Here is a 15,710-nt window from a genome sequence, read left to right on the forward strand (position 1 = left end):
CAGGATAAAGTTGCTCTATGTTCAACATGACCATAGTTTATTTTCTTAAAGTATTAATTTGTCAACAGCTTTCCTGCCTCGCTGTGACTCATGTGGATGGCATTGAGGGAAGACACAGATGCAATCTTGCAGCTATACCTTGCGGTTTTAGGAACCAGCTCCAGTTAATCAAAACATAATTGTGTTTAATTTCTCAATATTTGTTTTCATACAAAAGTCAAATGACTGAAATATGAATGCAAACGTGTGTTTAAATATTGTCATCCCTAAAAAAAAAAAAAAAAAAAGAGAGAGAGAGAGAAAGAAAGAAAAAGCGTGAAACTATTTTAACTGTTTGCTAAATGATTTGCCTTATTTCGTACTTTTAGGTCCTTGCCTCCTCTGCTGCCTCCCTCCTAAGCCCCCAAATAAACAAATAAATGCTGGCAAGGCTTTTCAGCTGGTGTCCTTTGCTGTTCTCCCTCCGCAGTCATCCCCTGTGCTGAAAGCAATGCTTTCCAGCACGTCTCTTCTCATTCTTCTGCCTTCGCTCGCTCCTTATTGTATCACACTATTTTTAATTATATCTTGATTTTTGTAAAATTATTGTTCATTGTTATGTTTCTAGAATGCAAACGTGAGCGTAATGGGATCTATTTTTCAGAGTTGCCAAAACAAATTAAGGAAAATGTTCGGCTCTTCCTTTGCCAAATGTTTTAGTGCTTTTCCATGAAAGCAAATCTTATTTCTAACTGTATATTAAACCTTAAGTAAATAATGCAGTCTGTCAGAAGCAAATTCTATTGTAAAAGCAGTAACTGTTCCCAGGCTTTGCTTGTGATGCCCGCACGCTGCTCTGCCCGGAAAGGACTGGGCTAGCAATGAATTACTGCTCATTTCAATCTGGCTTTCGCAGAAATGCGTAACTTTTTCGTTTACACTGGACGCAGCCCCCATAAATATGGAGTATTTGTTGCAGCTGCTCCACGTCTGCCCAGGTAGGTGAGGAGATGTGGAATAAAAATATCGCGGAAAAGAGACCGGTTTTAGGCTCTGCTTTTTGTTAATTGTGAGGATCAGGGCTTTCCTGATCTTTACCATCTTTTATTAACACACATCCCCAAATAATATTGACACTCTTCGTGTTTTATTAGTACACATTTACCTTGTTCATGGTTTTATTATTCAAGAATGCAGTTGTTGCCAAGTATTAATCAATATATTATGCTGCTCAGTTGGGCAAGCTTTACAAAAACATAGTGCCCCTAGGGTTAATACAGTCAAGAACTAGAAAAGTGTTTCAGACATGTACACAACATGTGGTTTACTATTATCATTAAATGAGGTGAACTGGGACTCTATACATATGGATTTTGAATTGCATAAATTTTGATTGATATCATTTGAAGACTGAGACCCTGAAAGGCTAGATTTTGTGAAAGACGATACACAGGCCAGCTATTACCACATACAATAATACCAGGAAAAATATCTGAAATGAGCAAGGCAGCTGGCTTTTAAATAGCTAAAACATAACATCAATACTTATTTTGAATAATGGAAAAAAGAGGTAAAAGATGTTGACCTCTGCCTGACAATAACATGTTCCAAAAGTAGAACTGGTCCCAGGAGAAAACCCCCTGCTCAACAGTAGCGACTAAGACATTTTTTCCCCCCTCTCTCTCTCTCTTTCCCTCGTTTTCTCTTTCTTTTCTCTTATTTTTTCTTTTCTTTCTTTTTTTTTTTTTTCAATTTAAAATTTATTTATTTATTTTTTTCCCTCTCCCTCCCTCTCCCTCCCTGGGAAAGCCAAATGAGCTTTTGCACATGAAGCCGCCGCAGACAACCACCAGGAAAAAAAAAAAAAAAAAAGAAAAAGAAAAAAAAAAACGAAGAAGGATTTTCGCAAATTCAGGAAACACTTGAGAGGTAAAACCAACATCCTGGCGCAGGAGACGAGGCTGGCTCCTGACAGCGGGCCGGCCCGCTAGGCCGAGGGAGGCCTGCAGCCAGGAAGCGGCCGCCGCGGGGTCAGGCCGCCGGGGACCCTGCGCCCAGGCGGGCCCCGCGCCCCTCGCCACGCACCGGCGAAACCGACAGGCCTCTTCATGGGAAATTTGCTGAAAATGCGCTGATCTGCGTTAAACATTTATGGGGGGGGGGGGGGGGGAGCTTCTGCCGGGCTGTGGTTGGTGCAGCTTTGCTGGGGAATGATCCCACACGCAGGGACGGGGCAGGTCTCGGAGGCCCTAAATCCATTTTTCCCGACGTACGATGCACATGGAAAATTATCAATACCTCGCCCTGACAGATTCATTCAATTTGCTCGTATTTGTTAAAACTTTTTAGAGAGCGCTGGATACTTAACGCTTCATTTATGATTTATGCTCCATAAATGTATTAAAACATTAACCGTGTTTCTGCAGCCGCATACTTGAATCCCCCTGGGAAAGGCCCGACCGTTTCTCAGGCTGCCGCTTGGGTTTCCCCGAGGAGGGAGATTATTTGTGTTGTGCTACACCTCCGAGTGTTGATTAGGCCGCGGTGTTACCCCGACAGACGCGCCGTGCGGGGCTGCTCTTTAATGGGGTAATAAGCTGCGCCAACCACATGAAGGAAATGTCCCTTTTCAAGTCCGAAATGGCAAAAAGTTCCTGGGTAAACACCACGAAGGCTCAGCTGCGGGGCTCAGCCCCTCATCGAAAACTGTTGGCCGTAGCACTTGGGTGGCTCAGGCAAATTTATAATCCGGGGCTGAACTCTCAAATATATTAAATTGTTACAGCACCCTTTGCGGAGCCCTGCTTTTAACCGTCTCGCAGCCTGGATGCTGTGCAGGCTCCGAAATGCAGAAACGTGGCTGTTAATTGGAAAGCGGGAAGGTTAAAAAATGGACAAACTAGTTTTCTGGATTGTGCTTGCCAGCGTGGGTTATTTATGCGGGTATTTTTTTCAGAAGGGTGTTTTTTTTTTTTTTTTTTTCCCTCCTTTCTTTTTGTGTGAGCGTGTGATGGGGTGGAGGGGTGGGGGTGGTCTGGAGGGTTTCTTAGTGGTTGGGAAGCTTCACATTTTTCAGTAAGCATTATTGGGTAACAATTGGTGCAAACATTATGGAGGGGGAAAGGCACATAAATCAAGAAATAAAAAAATAGTTTCTGCACATTTTCAAAAAACACGTTGTGCTCTCTGAGGTCCTTTTCATTTTAACCAAATCAGGGGGAACTTGTCCTCACAGCGGCAAGGCAGATGGAACAATAAATCACAGGAACCATTGACTGCCTGCAGTGTACTCTCCGCAGCTGTCACTTTTTTGTCTCTTTGGTTTTAGCTGACATGGTTTGAGGTCCACTGTGAACCAATCTGGACTTTTTTTTTACCGTCATATCCATCAAAACGACCAGTAGCCATCAACCTACTGCAGCGATCGATTCGTTTGCTTATTCTCACGCATAAGCCAATACTCAGCTCACTAGGTGAGGCTTGGGAGAAGCACCTCATTTTAGCTTTTTTTTTTTTTCTTTCCCTCTTTCTTTCTTTCCTTTTTTTTTTTTTTTTTTTTTTTTTCCCTTTTGCCTCCAGCTACAGCTGTGATTTTCTGAGCAGTCTTGGCTAACGTTATTAAAGTTGCATCATGATAGATATAGAGCGGAGCAGATAACAGTCTCCACGCACAACAACAGAAAAATAATAACAACCGTGGGTTTTGCTGTTGTTGTCAGTGTTGCTTTTCAGGTGTACCGAGACGCTTGCTAAGCTCGGAGTTTCCAACTCATTGCTTATTTTGCAAAGTAAACAAGCAAATGTTATGTGCATAACCTTAGCTGTCTCTGCAAAGGTCAGTGCGTGGCTGCTAATTTCTTCTCCTGCCTTTTGGTGGCACTCTGATGCCAGCGATTACTTCTGGCGTGTTTTGGAAACAAGACGTCCTTTCTTAACAAAAGACTCAATCTACAAAGGCTGCAAAACAAAAATTGATTAAATTTGAACCGTAGTATGAAAGTTTACTTCGGTGTATAAAATAGCCCGGTAAGCACTAAATAGCAGCTCATCTGTAACGGGGGCCAAAGGGTGTCATTAGGCGCAGCTGGGACTGCACGGACAGGTTGGTTAAATGGGGGGATTTCTTCACAATCAAACAATACATGTGTCTCCTCCATCCACGTACATATGTGTGCATATGCATGGGCAGCGCTCGGTATCAGATGTTGTGGTTTGGCCTCCGTTTATCACGTGAAATGTTGCAAAGTATCCCTTGCATTTTATAAAAATTTATTCTTTGAACCAGCCTATGTTACAGATATTATCAGGGACTGAACTTCAGACCTTATTTTGGAAAGGATTATTTATTTATTTTTATTCAGCATAAATACAAGCAAGGAGATGTGTGGATAATACGGTCGTAGTATTTTATTTTTTTTCCTAATGTCAAAAATACCTGCTTGCTTTAAAAACCTTCAATTAGGTCAAGTTAAATTTATTATATATATATATATATTTTAATAGCTGAACTCCATGATTTTGACTTGAGGTGACAGCTGAAAAGCACCAGAAACCCTTGGAATTTCAGATCTATATATTACTATAAAGGAAGAAAATAAAGTACTGCTAGTATAATGTATGTAATTGCATTCACCAAATATGCGTAGTTTAAAAAACACAAACTTGAACATTTGCCTTTAAAAAGTCAGGACAGCAGAAGTTCCCTTTGTATCTATAGAAAAAAAAAAAACATCTCTGGGATTTGTAATAAAAACCCAGTTATGAGATATGGGGTCCCTCCTGTTAACAAGGATCTTTAAACAGAATATTGAAATATTACCATGTTGGAGAGAAGTTATTTAAGGACCCTACAGGAGCTGATGTGAAGGCAGATTCTGCAGACTGTTTTCCTCTTTACAAACCTTTGAAGGGTGTGTGTCCTGCACATATTCCATTGTAAAGAAATGCAACAAATAGCAAACTACAGTCAAAGCCAGCCCCGCTCCATGATGAATTTTAAGGAGCGTGACCAATAATCCTTCTACTTATCTTAAAAATCCTATGGAAGTACTAGACCAGTTCCAATACAAGTGAGAGCAAACTGTGGGAAAAAAAAGAAATCACAAAAAAGCCATCTGTCTGAGAGCAACCCAAGAATCCTAAGTCCGCCCAAGTAGTCATTGCATGTTTTTCTGTACTGCTAATGGATTGCATATTGTTGAAAATATGAATTACAGAATAAATCAGGAGAGAGTGGCAGCTACAGGTCCAATTCTGCTCTTGGCTACCGTGACATCGTCGGCCTGATTCTGTTTCCAGCTATTAGGGTGCACATCAGAATAATTGTTCAATTTCATAGTAACTCCAGACTGGCACCGGTGAAGGGGTAAATCTGAGCTCTCTGAACGCAGTAATCGCCAGAGGAGAGAGGCTGACAGTTGGTGAGGGTCAGAGCACTTTGGGTTGTGGATTTTCCCAAGCCTTTATACGCTGCTGTTAACTCTGCCACATGTACTCCGCGGTATGATATACATGTCTTAAATATACCTTTAAAAATGTCTCGTGCTGGGGATATGCCAAACATCACTTGCTCCCTTTAGGGGAAACATGAAAAGTTACAAACCGTGAGCCCTGCTCCAGAGCTGCTGTCTCAAAAAATTCCTTTTTGAAGTGAGGAAGAGTTTTGGCTGAAGAGGGAGAGCAGGATAAGAGGGCCCTTCATTATAATGATTATGTAGGAATAAGGAATTTCGCTATGATTACTGTGCCAGAAAAAAAGCATATATATATATATATAATATCAGATAACATCATCCTGCTTGTGAAAGGAAAGCCACTAATTCGGCAGTATTCTTATTTTCAGATGAATTCCAGTGCTGAGGCAAGCGAACAGCTTTGTTAAAAGGGACAGTCATTAACATGCCTAATGGGGACTTTTTTTTCCCGTTTCTACCAAACGGGTTGTAATATAATTCACATTAAAAACAGGAAGCAGTTCTGCATATTTTGTAATTAGCCTTGCATGGAAATCTTGCTGCAGTAGATGCCTAATAAAAGAAGGAAAGGAAAGAAAAAAAAGGCGATGTGAACCTGAAACTTTGTGCATCACTTGCATACGAAACAGAGCAGCTTTAGCATCCTATACACTGCAAAAAAAAAAAAAAAAAAAAAAAAAAAAAGTCAAGTAGCGTTGCTCCTTCTGAAAAAAAGGTGATGTGCATGCTTAAATTTAAGCCCGCGGCTGACCTCGCGGGTGTTCTCGGGCTGCTCATGCGCCCAGCGCCCAGCACATGCACTCGGCGTGGCAGGATCGAGCCCGCAGGCGCTGCCGAGAGCCCTGTGACTGCCGCCGCCGCCGCGGTTGTTTTCCAGGAGGAAGCATTTTGGGTCTGCCCTAACATTAGTGCAACATATCACTGCAGCTGCATTCCCCGCTGACTGGAGGCTGTTTGATGAGTAATTAGGAGACCTTCTCTTTAGTTTGTCTGACATATTTTACAAAACATGTAAATCTGTTTAAAAATTGCTTGTTCATTTAAAAGACAGAGTTCCTAAATGAAGCAGGGTATCTGCTAAGTGGATATAATTTTAGGATTTTTTTTTTTTTCATTACAACTTCAAACACAATAGGCTCTCTTTTACTTAAAAAGGATTTTTTTTTTTTTTGTTTCTGTTGAGAAGTAATTATTCTGTTTCTGCATCCGTGTAGCTTCACCCAGAGCTAATACAGGGAAAATCTCTGTAATACTTAGAGATAAACATATCTAGACATACAGATATCCATGTGCATATTTAAGTTTGTTTGTATTTTACACCCACGTGTCAAAACTGGTATAATTAACTACTTACTGGAAAGCAACAAACATAGCCTCTCTCTCTACCCAGATCAGGGGCGGATATTTTTTCTTTATTTTACATTAAGACATCTTTAGCAAAGAAAATGTTAAATAACCCTCAAATATTCCAACACCCATCTTGCTTCTTTTGTGAAATATACTTTGAAGATCAGCTGCTACTTCAGATTACATGATTTAAGATAGCGATTTAACTTTCCTAACTATTGCAGCATTGTGTAATTAAAGAGTTTAATTTTACTTGGTTTAAAACCGTTTGGAGTTTTTAAAATGTAAATATAATTTCCTTTCCTTCAGCTCTTTAGCTGTGACAAACTGAAGTGACACCTCTCAGCACCCTTGATTTCAAACTTGCTACTTGCAGCATTAAAAATTATAAATGCAAATTATTTTATTATTATTATTATTATTATTATTATTATTATTATTAATGCCAGATACAAACTCTGGTATTCAAAACAAAGGTTAAAGTTGCCTCAGAAAAAGCAACACTATTATAGGGCTGCGCTAGCTCAGATTAAAATCCTTCTATGCTTTAAAATGAAAATGCAGGGATGATTTAAAAGCCCTGTACTTTCCTAGTCAGCTATGCTGACTATTATTGCTTCAGGCTGAGCATTTTGTTTTTCTTTTCTTTTCTTTTTTTCTTTTCTTTCTTTTTTTTTTTTTTTTTTTTTTCCTGTGAAAACCGAGTTGCTTATTTTGGGGAAGCATCTCATTTACGTGAGCCTGCTTCTTCCTGAGACTTTTTCCTGCTGGAGAATTACTGCATGGCACATCAATAGGTTGCAAATTGTGTGAGGGCTGTGTTTAACTTGCAGCCGAATTGCCATTTTCATAAGGGTCCGCATCTTTTAGCTAAACTGCCTTTTCCTGAGGAATTTCAGACGTCTGTAATTGCTGCTCCTTTCAGCACAGCTTAAGGTATCAATATCAACTATATTTGAATATCATAAGTGGTAAGTTGCTCTAAGCAAAACACAAACATGTCAGTTGCCCAGGTGACATTTTGTAGCAAACAAGGAAATCACAACTCCAGGAAGTGTTGTATTTTATGCCAACAACAATATGACAGTTTTCTCTGTAAAGAAAACATGACACTTTTCCAAATATCAGAGGATGCCTCCGCTGCTCAAGGGATTCCTGTACTGTCACTGAAATGGAAGGTCACAGGCTGGTTTCATGATTTCTATAGTTTCAAAATGTTGTGGTGGAGCGTTTGCACGCTAAATGCTGTAGGCTAAGGGAAATCTTTCCCTTCATCTCTGAAAGAAGTGACAGGAAGAAAAAGGTCCTGCTCTGACAGCGGTAACCTCTAGGTCTAGAGGTTCTGCCCCAAGCAACTCTGAAGTAAAATTACCTATGTTAATGTGTTGTCCTCGCTGTCGCACGTGGGTGTGCGAAGCGGAAAGCACCGAGAAGTGCAAGGGTGCGAGTGCGCGCCCTGAGGTCCCCGCAGCCCGCAGGAGGCTCTGGCTGCAGGAACCACCTCGAAATAACCCGAAAAGCGGCGTGCTTTTTCTTTTAATCGTCCTGGAACTGCGGCAAATGCTCCCGTCCCGTTTTTACCTGGCCTTGACTGCAATAAAGACGGAAAAGTTTCTGCAAACAATTTCTTTTAAGAGGTGGGGTTTCCAGTTTAACTTCAAGAAGGTAGGGACCTACTTGCTATGCCGGTACCTGATTCCTGAAGTTTAAATAAACAGACTGTTGCTTTAAGCCAGAAAAAGTATTAACTTCAAGGCTGTGGCCAGGATCAAAACACATTTGTTTCCAGCCTTCCTCCTTTTTTTTATTCTTCCCTCTCCCCCTTAAAAAAAACACACCTTAGTCTATAGATTATATACTTCCTGCTGCCCTTTTTATAAGCAATAAGAATTTAATAACTGAGGGCAACTCTATAGTAATATTTATATGGGTCAAGTGGCTTAAAAGTATGCAATAAATGTAAAGTTATGAACCACATTGCCCCTTTTTAAATAATGCAGCTAGCACTAAGATATTATGTTTCATATTCTGGAAAAAGGTGTTTTAGCCTAGGCTTTAGGAGTACACCAGACATGAAAAGTTATACTGATCCCATAATAAAGTCACTGCCTGCTTAATATGGTGTGTTATGTAGAGCTCCAGATCTTAATAGCAGACCACAGCAAGAACGTCCCAGATGATATCAACAAAACCTTAGCTTTCTCATTAGCAATCAGCAAATTCTCCTGGTGTCTGCTAGTTTCAAATAAGGGCAAGTGCCTCTATTCCTAGTGTGAAGCCCAATAGGATAATAGAAATAATGCAGCCTAATCAGCGGCGAACGCAGGCGATCCCCCAGCCGGAGCAGGCTGCCATGGGTTCGGTGGCGGCCGTTCAGCTTTTCACAGCTCTCGCAGTCCCGACCAGCAGGATCGGAGGAATGGCAAGAGGGGGAGCAGAGAAACCAAGCCCTCCGCCTCGCGCAGCTCGTCCTGCCTTTCCCTGGCTCCTCTTTGTGAGGGAGCAGCTACTTTCCCCGGTCTTTATAGATAAAGGGTTTCTGAAGGTATTTGTAAAAAAAATCTTGTAGCGAGTGCTTTAACTATATGACGAAACGCTGTGTGTGGTTTGTGTGCCTCTATAAAAATACATACATCTATCCATGCACAGGGAGGGGGAGATCGCAGGCTGTTTTGGTTTGGCCTCATCAAGCTGTCTACTTCTTTGATAAATCAAATCAAATATTTGTCATCACGGCACAAATGACCATTCCTTTGTTGGCCGGCACACTGCTGATCTCTCCACACTGCCTACACCTGATCTGTTACCTGCATTTTGTTTTTTTCCCTTATTGCCGTTAGATTTTAACATATTTTGTGTTCGGACAATGCAGCGTGTATTTACAGCACATTATTAAGCACTGGGACAACCACTGCTGTTAGCAATTATGATGAAAGTGTGAAGGACACGAGAGCATACTCTCATCATTTACTGCCGTATTTTCTTTCAGCTCTTGCAGCTTAAGTAATCTATGGCAATGCTTGGAGAAATGCAGAACTGGTTTAGGTTTTTGCTGATTTTATGATTTAAAGTTGTGGTTTTTTTTTTTTTTTTCTTCTCAGTTTTCCCCTGTGATTTCTGCATGCTCTTATGACATCATTAATTTGTATTTAAGAGCAATTTTTGCACTCTTATTCGATCCTGGTTAAAAATTAAGAATGAAAATGTGGCTAATGCCATGCAAGGAAATGCAAGCCTAAGCTGCAGCAGTGTAAACAAAAAAGTGTTTTAAGAGGTGCTGAACTGTGTTTTGAACCCTGATTAAGCCTAAGGTTACCCAGTGTTTATATGTGCATTTGCAGTGCACTGGGAAAATTCAGCATTTAATGGTTCCTGTGCTGATCTTTTGTTAGTGCACTGGGCTGTGTTGCCTAAGAGCAGTGATTACTGGCCAGATTAAAAACCACAGAAATGATTTCTTATTCTGAGTTTTGTCCAACTTTATTAATTTTGATGGGAAGCAGGGGTCCGTATATCTCATATAGTTAAGATTTTAAAAGCTGACACTACGACTCAGGCCCCCGAGCTCTTGTTTAGCTACCAGGATAATCAGCAAGGCAGTACAATTTTCTACGCATCCAGCAAATTGAATATAGTTTGTGTCTATGTGTCCCATTATGATTCAGGAGCCAAGCCTGAGATTCTCGGGTCTGAATTTTGTTTTAATAAATGTGCGGTGGTGGGGGTACAAGGACGGCATCCACAAAGCTCAAACGGCTCTGGTGATCCTGGGCACCTAGGGACCTCCAGGGAAGATCCCCAGCAAGCCGTCATGGCATCTCCTCCGTGCAGTCCCTCTACTTGGGATAGGGATGGGTGTTTTTTGGCAGAAGTGCTGCACGCTTTGGCTTGGCACCCAGCGCCGGGGGAAGGCAGCACAGCCCCAGCTCCTTCACTGGGGGCTGCTGGCAGTGCTGGTGCCCACCGGGGAGTCTCACATGCACCGAGCCAGGGCCAGGCAGGCGGGCAGTAACAGCAAGCGGTGAGGCAACGGAGCAGAGCCTCTTGGTTGCAGCCTCGCTGGACTATTTTTAATTCTGTGGATGACCTTGAGGAGTATTTATTCTCCTAAAATAACAAGCCAGTCAATACCAGTCCTGCTTGTGCGATTAAATGCAGTAAGTGCTTGCCAGGACATCTCCGCGAGGAGCCAGGAGAGCTGAGCTGTGGGAGAGGGGATGCTTCCACCAGCAGGGTCACGAGAGCCTGGCAGGTTGGGGTAGCCCGTGTCAAAGAAAGCCCAAGCATGTTGAAAAAACTAACTGGTGGATGAGGGTGATGTTAGCAAAAGGAAGGCAGTGTTGGGCAGATAAATGCATATTTAGAAAGAGAAAAATTCTTGTTTATGGGAAACGAGAGGTGAGAATGTAGACTGCTGATGCTAATGTACATGATTATTGTGCTCAAGTGAGAGGGAAAAAGGACTGCGGGATAAAGCTTGCTCTGCAACAAATAGGCATCAACTACCTGCAACTACTCAAAGGCCAGAAATTTAGGAGAAGGTTTCTGATATCAAAGCCGCGAGGCTGTGGAGCAGCCTCCATATGTGGGTAACGATGTGAAAAACCACTAACGGCTCTTAAAGCAGAGCCCGATGACAGGGGATTACAGGACGTGTTGTCTGCAACAGAAAGGGCCCAGACACGAAGACCCAAGCAGCCTCATCCAGCCCCGTTTAGTGGAAATGCTCCAGAAATGGGCAATAGTGAAGCACGCCATGCCCAGATAGTCTAAACTTCCATTTTAAGCTATTTTTATTGTTATGGCTTTAATCTGTGTGGCTTCCAGCGATGGGGAGTGCCTGGGCTCAGCTCTGCGCCGTGGGAGGGCACCCACAAGTTATACCACAAAGCCGGGAGCAGCGTTTGAGCTCATGTTTTACCAAAGAAAGAGGTTTTGGAGTTGTTTCAACAGACGTTGGTGAGCGAGGGGAACAGGACAGGGGAAGGGAAGGGTTGCCCTGTGCAGGGACAGCAGACATCCTCCTGCATAGTCTTGTTTCTCAGTTGTTCAGGGGCAAGGCCAACAAAACCCTGCACATTGCCCAAGCTTTCGAGACATCAAAGTTGTCTTTCTCCGACCTGGGATAGTGCTGAAATGATGCTTTTACAGGCTGAGCCTTGGCAGCTTCATGAGCAGCTTTCTTTGCGTCCCACGTGTGGAAACACGAATCTTGGAGCTTTACACCCTTGTATGGCTGTGCTGCCAGCCGGGAGGGCATTGCTGGTAATGCGCCAGTGCCTCTCTGTGCTACATGCTCTTCCCCAAATAGTTTAAAGCAGAGCTTGATGTTTACTTCATTTCACAAAATGATTTTTTTTTTCCTCTTTTTCCAAGACGGTTGCGAAGGCTCAAGAAGGAATATTTCCATAAACAAGTTGAAACTTAATAAAGAGCAGACAGAGGAAGGAGAAGTCAGAGCAGAAGGGCAATAAAGCAGGGCGTAAGAAGAAGCAGCCTTTACCTTAGGGCTACGAATGCCGGGGAGAGCGGCTGTGAGCGCTGGAAGGGCTGGCGCAGCCCTGCACGGAGCCGCGTGGTTGCTGAACCACCATAAAGCTCAAGGTGAAAGCAAAGCAGAGCTGCTGGAGAGCGGTGAGGGAGCACAAACCCTGCTGCCTGTCTGCAGTATGAGGCAGGGAAGCGTTCCCACGAAGCTCATGAAAGTTTTTGAGAAGCAGCAGGCTATGGAGAAGGACTGTCATGAACGTGGAACACGCCGTCCGATGCAATTCGCGTGTTCCTGCAACTTCGGATGGCAACTTTGCCCTGAATGCCTTTGAAGCCTACAAACTATGAAATTTTAATGCTTAGCAGCCTCCCGGGGACCTCGCGATAATACCTACAGGACATCTCTCAGCATCCCTGCCGGAAGAAGGACAGATATCTTGGGGCGAGCACCACCGACGGCTCCTCCTCGCCGCCGCGGGCACCGAGGGGTGCGCTGCCCGGGGATGGGAAAAGCACGAGTTCGTGGAAAGTGGATGGGTACAGTATGGAAATAAAAGCGGATCGCATCCTCATTATGTGGGCTCTTTTGAATAAATGTTAGCCTTTAAGTGCCAGCTGTCACTCTATGCATGGCCTCCCTTCTTACAACTAACCTCTCCGTCACCTCGCCTTGTCTCCCGAACTTGTCCTATTATGCAGTACCAAGCTGAGTCATTGTTTCAAGCAGGAGGTGACATGTTAATAGCTTAATAATAGTATAATCTCGCAAATAATAATATGCTGTCACACTGTCTGAAGCACAATGTTTACAGGAGAAGTGGTAATGTATGATGACAGTAATTTGAATAAAAATGAATTTACTGCTCTTGTCTCATTTGCAGTAAATTTTCGCATCTTTCATGCACAACTGGTGCTCCATGACCTCTTTCATTATTGTGTTCTCAGTGGCTGCTGCTTGCTTTAAAGTGAAAGGCAGGCAAATGAAACAGAAACCTGCAGCTTAATAACTGATCTCCAGAAAAGAGTTCGCGCCGCGGCTTCTGAAAATCTCACTTGGTTTGTTTACCAAGACGATACGGTGTCAGGCAGGCTGTTTAATTAATGCAAGCTGGAGGTGCCGATTGAAAAGCAGGCATGAGCTGATATGATTATGTATTGACAATTTACAAAATTATTGTCATTAAAATGTGTCAGAGAGAAAAAAAGTGCTTGAAATACAGAGAAGATCATTTGGTTTGAAATTAAAGTTTGTGCAGCCTAAGAAGAAACTGCTTTAAATGCTCTTGGTATTGTTTGACGTGGGGGAAAGCAATGCTGTGCTTTCTATTTGGTATGGGGAAAGTGTTGGAAGCTACTCACTTTATTGGCTTTAGTTAATTATAAATGTATGCAGCTATGATAATAGCTAGTAAAACTTAAAAATGCTCCCGAAAGGTATAAATTATTTGTGGTTCATGCTGCGGGCTCACTCATCCTGACCCGTGTGCTGGTTTGGTGTCGTGAAATTCTGCCATTTCGATGTACAGGGTGGACCAGGACTTGTGTATTATTCTGGCAAATAAATAGAAAATCTATGCTAGATCAAAACAGCCTTTGGAAAATCTGAATTCCTAGGACAGTTCTGTGTCTGTAAAAGAAAAAAGAAGTTATGAAATGATTTTGTGCATTTGATGAAAAAAGAAGAAAGTTTACAACTCACAACTGATATGCCTGGACTAAATTTGGTTTGATGGAATGAGGACAACTAATTGAAACTTACTGGGACTCAAAACACTGCACAGGACAAATTCTCAAAAAAATGCTGTATTTTATGTAAGTTTAACTGAACATACAGAATAAAAAAATGGTATCTGCATGACCTAGTTTATGGGATGAAGTCATTAGGACCACAGGTTACCTCCTCATCTGTGTATATACAAATGCACATATGTATTTTTTCATTAGTTATGCTTTGTATCTAATAAATATGATATTTTCCATCTGAATTGGAAGTTAAGCAGTATTAATTTTTCAGGAAGAGCTCGACGCTTGGTATTTAGCAGGTTCTTGAGTGTCAGTGAGATTCTCAGTTTTAAAACAAAGCTTTCGAAGTGGCAGTAGGTATGGCAGAACACTTATTTGCCCTCACAAAATTAAAGACAGGTCAGTCGGCATGGTTTATGCCATGAGAAGCTTTGTCCTGCTCCCTTGTAGTGTCCTTCTGGGAGCCGGAGTTGGCAAAATTTGGTTGTGAAGCTTTTGAACCAGCTCAGCTGGGGACAAACCTGCCTTACACGTGGGGAGCTGGTGGGGAAGGAGCAGCTCAGGCCAGTCTGTGGTCTGTCCTGGTGAATCATCGTAAAACCCAGTTTATCATATTTTTGAAGCTGAACTTTTATGACAGATGAAAATTTTTCTTCTTCTCCCAGCTTTACTTTAAGCAAAGTTCAGGTTTGTGCTAAAGGCCGAGCCCTTTCTGTTTGGCTGTTTTTAAAGTAAGGCATGAATGTTTTTTTCCTAAACCAACGTTGATTTAAGCAATTCAAAATAGCTTTCAAATCTAACTCCCATTTTCATTGTCAAAGGGCAGGCTAAAGCTCCCATGAAAACTTCACGAGCGTCAGGAAACGCTTGTGTCTGCAGGCACAAACAGGAGCTGGCAGCTGCCCGACGCTGTGCCAGTGGCTGGGAGTGGGAATAGCCATCGGTACCTCTTGGTTTTGCAGCTCTTCTGGCAGGCAGGGCACACTTTTCTTGTGCTGTATGTTGTGGAGTGTGAAATATTGTGGGCAGCGTGTGGCCATGGTGTGCTGGGACGTGGTACCCAGCTCCCTGCGGGGGCAAGGATGGGCTGCAGGAGCAGCCCCGTTTTTTTTTTTTCTCAGTATCTTTGGAGACTTTGTGTATGGGAGGAAATATCCTACCCTTATGTCAATATTTACCTTTCAATGGTGACATTCTGGAAAAAAAAAAAATATCTGTAAAAGTATATTGCACAGAAATCATGCTACCAGCTGTAGGAATCTGCTGCGAGGTTTTGGAGGGTGGATGCAGTCCCACATAGGCATCTATGAGACGGCAGAAAACACAGCTCGGAGGCTGTCGCTCTGATACCGTTCCCTCTGAACCTAGAGGGAAACATGCAGTCTCCACTAGGAAGATGCCAGGGTTGGTGGTGTGACATATTCACATATGTGCTTGGCTTCAAGCATCTCAGTAATTTCACTGAAGTCAGCCCAGCGCTCTTTGCATGCCTTGCATCGAGTGTGGGGCTGACGGGTTTCATAAGCACCTTGCGAGGCTGGGCAAGGTTTTAGATTGTTCTCAGTTTTTGTTTACATGAAATTTTCAAGGGGCTTCAGTGGGATTACTGAGACTAGCAGGAGCTGGGTGACCCCTGCCAGTTCACTGCAGTGAAAGAAACTGTTTTGCTGAAAAGCT

General features: G+C 42.6%; 1 long non-coding RNA gene across 1 annotated transcript; it reads left to right on the forward strand.

Annotated features, from left to right (window-relative positions):
* Positions 1–834: 834 nt before the first annotated feature.
* On the forward strand, positions 835–14,275 carry LOC310902896. Its single transcript, XR_014587061.1, has 2 exons — positions 835–1,908; positions 12,177–14,275. It is a non-coding gene; the product is annotated as an uncharacterized lncRNA (long non-coding RNA).
* Positions 14,276–15,710: the final 1,435 nt, after the last annotated feature.

The sequence above is a fragment of the Anser anser genome (assembly GCF_964211835.1).
Source record: "Anser anser genome assembly, chromosome: 7".
Classification (NCBI taxonomy): domain Eukaryota; kingdom Metazoa; phylum Chordata; class Aves; order Anseriformes; family Anatidae; genus Anser; species Anser anser.